General features: G+C 50.0%; 1 non-coding gene across 1 annotated transcript; it reads left to right on the top strand.

Moving 5' to 3' along the window:
* The first annotated feature begins 407 nt into the window (after positions 1–407).
* On the top strand, positions 408–479 carry TRNAP-AGG (transfer RNA proline (anticodon AGG)). Its single transcript has one exon. It is a non-coding gene; the product is annotated as a tRNA-Pro (tRNA).
* The last annotated feature ends 8,998 nt before the right edge of the window (positions 480–9,477 follow it).

The raw sequence follows: 9,477 nt of genomic DNA, 5'->3' as shown, positions 1-9,477 counted from the left end.
CACCCTGACCCGCATCATCTCATATCAGTGTTGCTGTGACATCACAACCATTGGTGTCTGTCTTCTTCTGACTGGTGTGGTCTTAACATGCAAAACGCAACACCCCTGCCGCGGGGCCATAAATAATGTGAAAAGATCCCGATAGGAGAAACACTTTTACTTATTTTCCCAATGCCCCCCCCGCATCGGTGCAATAAGGACTGGACTTTTATAAGCTACACAGACGCAATGTGTGATCCTCGCACACAGTCTGTGTGATGGATGTATCTGTGTCAGGAGACTCTCTCAGGAAGCCTCCTCCTGTTCTCTGGGATTCCCGGGCCATATCTAAGGTAGGTACAGACAGGAAGAGTGCCTGACACGTGGTAAACACAACATATACCATGTGTAACGTGTAGCTGTCAGCCGGCTCGTTGGTCTAGGGGTATGATTCTCGCTTAGGGTGCGAGAGGTCCCGGGTTCAAATCCCGGACGAGCCCTCTTTTCTTTTCCTAAATTTACTCACTCTTAAAGTCACTTTTCAAGAAATAGAAAGTAGACAATCAGGAAACAAACTACTTTGAAATAACCTCTGACGGTTGTGAACTTCAACCCAGGACCTGCTGCACTAGAATCAGAGCCCCAGACCAGCGGTGCAGCTGCAGAAACAGCTGGAGGGGGGCTACCCTGCCACATCAGCATTGGAGGGGGACTGTATGTTACATGCGTAGAATCCTACAGCAGGGGATGCACATCTCGTGTTAAACCCACACTCTGGGGGCAGCAGGGTGAGCCGTGGGGGTGCACAGGAGAGTGAGACACTGGGAAGGGTGAGGGGATTGTGAGGACCCCAGCAGCCGGGCCCAGACCCCACCCAGCTGAGGGGTAAGAGGACGGTGTGTTCCATGGAGTGTCTGCTCGTGAGACGCACATATAATGCATGACCCGTACTGCCCTGTTCTGTACTCCTGCCCCCCTGCGAGTGTCTGTACCTATACACATGGACGTACGGGGGCACCGAAGGGGCAGGAAGAGGTCAGACACCTGTGAGGCTGGTGACACCGGGAGGTGATGCTGGAGTCAGCTGGTGATCGATGTCTGACGGGCCAGACACCAAACTGACCCTGGTGAAAAGGGGGTCGAAGTGGAGGGATTGAGTGAGGTCTGACGGGTCAGACACCGAACGGGCCCCGGTGGGCTGGTTTCTGATGTCACGTGATGCCTTCTCGGTAGTCTCTCCTGGAGCCTTCGATAGCTCAGTGGGTGGAGCGGAGGCCTGTGGTGGAAGAACTGACATCCTCAGGTCACAAATGCGGCTCCCAGGACTTTTCCTCAGTCTGCTCTGTTTCCTCTGCTTTCCAATCCAAAGCAGCTCCTTTCTCGGACACCTTGACTTTTTCTGCCTCCTCTCTTCCCCTTCCCAGTCCAGCTCCCTCCTCCAGCTGAGGGGGGGGGGGAGGGAGAGTCATCCCTCAGTCCCTCTGTGCAACCCCCCCTTAATGAGACAGAGCCGTGGCCCAGGGTGAGCCGTGGGAGTGCCCACGAGTGTGAAACGTGTGCACTCCCACGTGTGAGGGGATTGTGAGGACACCAGCAGCCGGGCCCAGACCCCACCCACCCTACACGTCTGTGCTTACACACATGGGAGGTAACAGCAAAGGTGGACCCAGAGCAGGAAGAGGTCAGACACCTGTGAGTGCTGTTTTTGGCGTCATGTTTAAGGCCTACTCACAGCAGGTATTAAATGGACGCACCCATTGAGCCCAATGGGCCTCCTTGCACTTTGCTACTCTAGCGCCAACATTTTTTACGCTAGTGCAACAAAGCGCCACAATAGCATTAAAAAATGGATTCTATTGTCCTAATGTGCGCCATGGTGCGCCACATGGTGTTGTTAGGTGCCGGTGGGAGGAGCACAAGAAACGCGGCGCATCAATGCTGGTGCGCCACTTTCTTGTAAATCTGGCCCTTAGTTTTAGCGCCTTGTCACTGTTAGAACTCTCCAGACACTCTCTCACAGCCCCTTCCACCCCCAGGGGCAACAAAATGCCTCAAACGAGCTAACTCCACAATCTTTCTATGTAAAGAACCAGGACCACCAATCTGGGTCACTCTCAGACAGTTCATCCGTAACCAATCCCTGAAGTTTCAATCCTTTCACTAACGTCTTCTGAGATGTATCATCCTTCAAACACCTGACCATCTCCACCAATATGAGGCCCCCCTCAACTACCCTCTTCCAGTCCTCCTCCTGCATCCCCCATCAGTAACAGCGCACACTCCAACCTTAGGGCAGTGGCCGCTCCTCCGCTATGGGCGCAGGAGCGTCGCCCCCTGCCGGCAGCAACCACTGCAAATACTTTAACAACGAAAGGATAATAAACTAGAGTTTATTATCCTTCGTACAGTTTATTATCCTTCGTTGTTAAAGGGGCGGGGCATTGGGGATGACGAGCACTGAGGGGAGTGCACTGTGCACTCTCCTCTGCGCATGTGTGTTTGGCCGGACGTCTTGAGCCGGCCAAACACACATGCGCACTGTGCTCTCTCCAGCCCAGCATTGTGTTGCCGGTGTGGAGAGAGCAGACACAGACCCCGTCTGCCTGGGATTGCCTGGGTGCTCCCAGCCAATCCCAATGCTGCTCTGAGCAGCGTCAGGATGGGCCGCAGGGCAGGCTGGGAGCCTGTGCCTGCTGAGGAGACAGAGGAGCGGCAGAGTGGCATGGCATGGAGCAAAGTATTTTTAAAAAACATTTTGATATCCCCCCCGCGTGCTGCCCCGCCCCCCTGTAACCCCAGCGAGCTGTGACTTACCTTCAATCTCCAGCCCAACATGTGCCTCAGCAGAGTCCACAGACAGCTAGCCTCTTGTTGCTATGGTGTGTGTATTTGTAAAGCACACTATCACCCACAAGGGTACCCTGGCATTGAGTAGCTGTGTGTGCTTAGCCCTGCCAATGGTAGGTTGGATGATTGAAAAGCCAGTTCTTCAGCTTTTTGCAGAAAAGAAGAGAGGAGGCTCTAACATGGAGTGGGGGGCCGCTCCATACTCTAGGAGCGATGTAAGTGAAGTCCGTCCTCCTGATTTGGTTCTGTGTATGCATTGGATGTGTACAAGTCGGAGTCCTGCATAGCGGAGATGTCTGGGTGGTTGTAGAAGAAGATGCAACTGTTTAGGTAGGTGGGGCCTAATCTGTGTAGTGCCTGGAATGTGTGAAGAGTTTGAAATAAGCACATTTGTATGTTATAAGCCAGCCAAGCTCCCTTAGGTGTGATGTGAGTTCTGTGTTGAAGGTTGAGGATGAGTCTGTCTGCCGAGGTTTCAATGGTTTGTAGTCTTCTGGTAAGTTGGTTGGTGATCCCGGTGTAGAGGTTGTTCCCGTACTCCAACTTGCTGGTAACTAGGGCGTGGGTGAACGTTTTTCTAGTATTGCTTGGGAGCCATTTGAAGATCATCCCCAGAATCTTCTTGGTGTGGAAGCAGGATGCAGTGATGCCGTTGACTTGTGCTTTCATGTCCAGTTTGCTGTGAATGATTATTCCAAGGTTCCTGGCGTGGGTGCTGGTTGTGGGTCCGCATTCAGCTAGCCTCAGGTCGAGTCCCATGCTGAGGTGTTATTACCAAAGATCACTATTTACATCCTGTCGGTGCTGAGCTTGAGGCCGATGGCTTTCATCCAGTTAGTGACTTTGGTATGATTTTGGTGATGCAGGGTGTGAACTGGCTTTTTGTGCTGGGGGTCTTGTCCGAGAAGAAGAGTATGAGGTGCATGTTGTCGGCAGACGAGAGGATGTTGATGTCACAAGCATGGTTATGTTGGCAAGAGGGAATCATGTATGCATTGAAAAGGGTGGAGATGTGCAATGAACTTTAAGGCAACCCGTAGGAAAGTTCACAGGCTTCCGAGGAATAAAGTGCCAGGCTGACAGCTTGTGTTCTATCTGTTAAGAAGGAGCAGTGTGAGCAGATAACGGGTCTTGATGCCATCTCATGCGGGTGCCTGATGAGGATGGGGTGTAAAATGCTGCAGAGAAGTCCAGGAGAATGAGGCCTGCCATCTCCCCCCTTTCAAGGATCGTCTGGCTGTTGTCTGTGTAAATGATGAGTGTTGTTTCTGTACAGTGGTTGGGCCTGAATTTGGACTACGTGACATTGAGGAGACAGTAGTTGCTGTAGTGGTCAATGAGATTTTGTATAAGTCCTTTCCCTGGTATGGTATGAGGCAGAGGGGTCTATAGTTGGAAAGCATGGCTGGGTCAATGGGTGGTTTCTTGAGCAGGGGAATAATGGTGTTATTTTTCCAGGTGTCCGGAAATGTGACTGAATCCATGGAGAAGCTGAGGATGGGTGTTAGTGCTTCGCTGTTTGGTAGGAGTCCTTTGGTGAAGATGTGGTGAGGGCAAGGGACAGATGGGGCCACAGAGTGGATGATCTTCACTGGAGCAGTGATTTTGACAGTGTTGATGACGAGCCATAAGGTCAGAATTTATTCTTTGTCCATGCTGGGAAATAAAGTTGCGATGGTGACGGTGTCCGGATGAGGGCTGCATTGCTGTATATGGAGATTAAATTGAAAAATTCTGAGAGTTGGTTCCATGGGTCTTGTTAGGGGGCGATGTTATTGGAGACGATGGAAAGAGCAGTGGAATCTTTGATGGTGGCAAAGATTTCTTTGCTGTTGTTAGGGCTGGCATCAATGCAATCTGCAAGAGCTGTGTGCTTGGTCTTTCATAGCTGCTGGTGGTGTCATCTTAGATCTGATTTGTCTTTATCTGTGGTGTCTTGACTTGCTCTCCAATTGCACCTAAGTTGCTTGCAGTGGCGTTTCAATAGCCTGAGTTCCTGTGAGCACCAAGTGGCCTGTGAGTGCACTTGAGAGGAGTTAGAGTGTGACACATGCAGTGATCCAGCTGTTGAGGTTCTTGATAGCTTTCAGCACATTGCGGGTGTGCTCAGGCAGATGAGTGAGAGGACGGAAGCCCACTCCTCTTCTGTGATGCTTTTCCAGCTGTGGCTGGTAGTTCTGATGGTGGTAGGTCTGCCCTGGTCCGGGATGGGTATGCTGAAACTCACGAGGTTGTTTTTTTTGTCCAGATCATGGTTGCTGGCTTGATGACGGCGATGTTGCTGATCAAGGAGAACATTGGTTCCAATAGGTGTCTAGTGGTGTGGGTCGGTTTGGTAACATGCTGGGTGAGGCCAAGGTTTCTGAGGTTTCCTAGAAGAGTCAGAGGGCTTGGGAGGGTGCGATCTTTTACGTGAAAGTTAAGGTTTCCTGAGAGGATGATGATGCTGACATTGTTAATTAGGGGGTACCACATAGTTGTGATGTTGCTGGTGATATTGGTGGTCTTTATACAAGGATTAGGCCCAAGGAGATGTGGACTGTGATGCATATCTTGAGCATGAGGTGTTTCATGTAGCTGGTTGGGATGTCAGCAGAAGGTCTATACACAGTGGAAGGAAGATCACAAGATATGGCTTCCACCAGGACTAGTGCTCTCCCCTCTACAGCTGGGTAATCCCTTCTCTGCACACAGCTTTAGGAGATGATCAACCCACAAGCTTTCCTACCATGATATCGCTTTCCCTTGAAAGCTAATTTGCTGATGGAGGTTCTGCAGTACTAAACCCTCTGGAGACCGATTTGCATGAGCTTCACCTGTCACCTGGCAAATGAGTTGGCCCCTTAATAAGTGAAAACTGATTCCAGAGCAAGACCAAAGCCTTGAGTGTGAGGAAGTATTTGTGTTCCTCTGGCAGGATGAACATATGGGCTTGTTGCACCTGGCCCTTTTTGCAGGGTAATCACCAATCTTTTTGCCACCTTCCTCCTAATTTTTCTGACCAGTTTTTGTTGGCTTTAGGACTCTGGGCACCTTACCACTGCTAATCAGTGCTAAAATGCAAAGGCTCTCTGTGTAAATTGTATTGTTGATTGGTTTATTTCTTATTGGCATTTTTGATTTACTAGTAAGTCCCTAGTAAAGTGCACTAGAGGTGCCCAGGGCCTGTAACTCAAATGCTACTAGTGGGCCTGCAGCACTGGTTGTGCCACCCACATTAGTAGCCCTATAAACATGACTCAGACCTGCCACTGTAGTGTCTGTGTGTGCAGTTTTAAACTGCTAATTTTTTGGGTACATGTAAGGCACCCCTAAGGTAGGCCCTAAATAGCCCCATGGGCAGGGTGCAGTGTATTTAAAAGGTAGGGCATGTACTGGTGTGTTTTTCATGTCCTAACAGTGAAATACTGCCAAATTCGGGTTTCACTGTTGCAAGGTCTATCTCCTTCATAGGTTTTATATGGGGCCTGCCTTTAAATAACTTTACAGCTCAGATTCCCTTTGAGGGCAGATAGAAATGTGGAGTTTGGGGTCTCTGAATTCACAATTAAAAATACATCGTTTAGTGAAGTTGGTTTTTAGATTGTGAGTTTGAAAATGCCACTTTTAGAAAGTAGGCATTTTTCTTGCTTAAACCGCACTGTGACTCTGCCTGTTTGTGGGTTCCTCGTCTGGGTCAGTTTGACAGTTGGGCTGTTCACACCTCTGCTGTAAACAGTGACACAAAGGGGTTGGGGGTGTAGCCTGCATATCTTGATGAGCCATCTGAGCTAGAGTGGAGGGAGGAGTGGTTGCTTGCACCTGAAAGGACTGTGCCTGCCCTCACACAATGCAGTCTCCGACCCCCTGGTGTGTGTCTGGGGCCAGGTCCGGACAAGGAAGGACCTTGCAAACACTTGAGACCTTGCTTTGGAGTTTGCTAACCTCAAAGGCAGAAAGGGCTATAAGAAGAAGACCCAAACCCCCAGACTTTTAGAATCTTCCTGGAAACAAGAGGGACCTCTGCCAAGGAGAAGATCTGAAGAGCGGGAGGAGGAGTACTGTCCCTTTGCTGTGTTGCTTTGCTGGACTGGCCTGCAGTGGCTGCTTCTGCCTGCAAAGAGTACAAAGGGTGAACTTTGCTGTGTGTCCTGCTTGAGAAAGTTCTCCAAGGGCATGGAATAGAGATTGCCTCCTGTTGGAAGTCTCAGGGACACCAAAGACTTCAGTTTCCTCGACCTGCAGCACTGGGAACTGTGTGTTTTGTGCTGTTCAAGAAGAGAAATCCCTGCGAAGCCGGCAACGATGCTGCTTTCCTGCACAGTGACCTGCCCCGCAACGAACCGTGACCCTGGTCTCACCGATGCTGTCATCAGACGACTTCACTGAGCCTCTGCTTGCACCGCAACCTGTGGGCCCGCACTCCGGCATCATCTGCTCACACCGCAGCCTGGGCCTCCCCGATGATGACGCTCCTGCTGACACTGGCGCCGCTGCCTGCACTGTGCCCTGTGGACACTGTTCATGAAGAGCACAAAGCACTGTCCTGTCCCGCACCGCAGCCCCGGTCCACCAACGCCAGCACCATCAGCTCCAGTGTTGTCACTAGGCATCCCTGCCTGCACCGTGGCCTGTGGACACCGCTCGTGAAGGTCACGAAGCACCGTCCCGTCCCGCACTGCTGTCTTGGGCCTACCAACGACAGCGCTTCAACAACCACACCACCGCTGCCTGCACCGTGACCTGTGGGCACCGCACGTCGCATCGTCCCACTTCGCACCACAGCCCCGATGCCATCCACGCCAGCGCTCCAGACTTCATAAGCCCGGAGTTCAATCTGCAATTCGTGTGACTTCAAGGGCTGGACGATTCTGGAACCAACAGCACGACGTCTGCGACGCCACTCTCCGGAGCTCACCGTGAGGATCACGACGCCCTACAAATCCAAGGTACTGTTTGCGGGTCTTCCTAACACCATAGCTGGCCTGCGAAGCTGCGGCCAGCCTGAACTGTTGGTTTTATTGATTACGACACCGTGATAGCCCCAGGTGGAGCTATTAATTTCAAGGAACTGTATTTTGGAGTAAATCTCATATTTTTATTACTGTATGTTGGATTGTTATTGTATTTTGTCTCGTTTTAAATAGATAAATATTGGCTATTTTTCTAAAACTGGTGCAGTGTCCTTTTGTAGTGTTTTCACTGTGTTACTGTGTGTTATGTGCAAATGTTTTACTCATTGCTTCTGAGATAAGCCTAACTGCTCGTGCCAAGCTACCAAGGGGGTGAGCAGGGGTTATCTGAGCGGGTATCTCCCTTATCCTGACTAGAGTGAGGGTCCCTACTTGGGCAGGGTGCAGACCGACTGCCAACTAGAGACCCCATTTCTAACAGGGCTGTTTCCAGGAGCGTGATTAACTTCAAGGGGCCTCCCCTGTCACAGGCAGATCTTACCTGAGGGGCAGTGTGAAACTGTTTACTGTAAGGCAGACAGGAGCTGCTGCAGACGTGGGTAGGATTACTGTCCCGTGGAAGACAGGACAGAAGAAGGACTGCATCTGCTGTTGAGATACGTGAGGGGACCTGGAGGGCTAAATCCACTCTCACGTATACCCACGACTTGCACTAGGCACTTTCCTTTACCTGTGTCCTTCTTTTTTGTTCATTGGTTGGGACGGTTGTATCTTATGAGGACCTATAACAAGGCATCTGTTGGGAAAGAAAGGTTCCCTGCATAGTTAAAGATGTGTAACCCTTGACCGAGGGCCCACTTCTATGAAGCTGTAGAGAGTAAGATGGAACTGTGCCTCTTGGGCCCTGGGGGACTCGCTGCTAATGGTGCTGCAGCACCACAGACACTTTTAACTAATAACTAGAGAGTCAAAGGGGACATCTTGAGTACAGGTTACTAGTACGTATTCCCTGGATGCAGCCACCAGTGAATTAGGAATAGACCTGAGCACGTTACAAGGTAGAGGGTGAGACAGAGATTTACCTGACAAGTACTAGAGCCCTGAACTCAAGGGGAGTGTGTTTTTTCGTATAAGTATGGTTATTATTTTGCATGTGTAGAATTAGACATACAATACTTCTTCTTATTATAATTATTAGTATTGGACTGGACATGGATTTATTGTTGCAACAGTCTGCACTTTGAGTTATGAGTCGTGTTCACTTACCTGTTTTCACACTGCTGCTCCTGAGGGAGCTTGTGACTGCTCGTCCACAGATACCACTGAGAGTCCAGTGCAAAAGAGGGACTTGGCCCAGTTTCTCAGGCTCTATAGTAAGTCGGACACCAGGACATCAGAAGTAAAAGGCCTCAGCCACCATTGTTGGACCCAGGAGCCCCTCTATGCCTGTGACCTTCTGACAATATCTAAGAATGCACTCGTTTTCAACACCAAGAATACGGCCCCATGTAATAACTTTAATATTTCTAATGAGTGTCCTCAGATTATTTATTTATTATGAGAAGATCAATTGGCAGGAACTAGTATGTTGTTCCACTTTAGTGTTTGAAGGGAGTGTGAGGAACATTAATTCGGATGTATTAGGACATACACAAACAAGATCTAACTAGTTATTGATAGTAGTCGCTACTGGTTTGCGTGGAGCCATCATTTGATATCACACACGAGTATAGAAGGGTTTAATGACTTTCATAGGAGA

This window comes from Pleurodeles waltl, unplaced genomic scaffold (assembly GCF_031143425.1).
Source record: "Pleurodeles waltl isolate 20211129_DDA unplaced genomic scaffold, aPleWal1.hap1.20221129 scaffold_67, whole genome shotgun sequence".
NCBI lineage: Eukaryota > Metazoa > Chordata > Amphibia > Caudata > Salamandridae > Pleurodeles > Pleurodeles waltl.
This window is presented reverse-complemented; position numbering and strand designations above follow the sequence as displayed.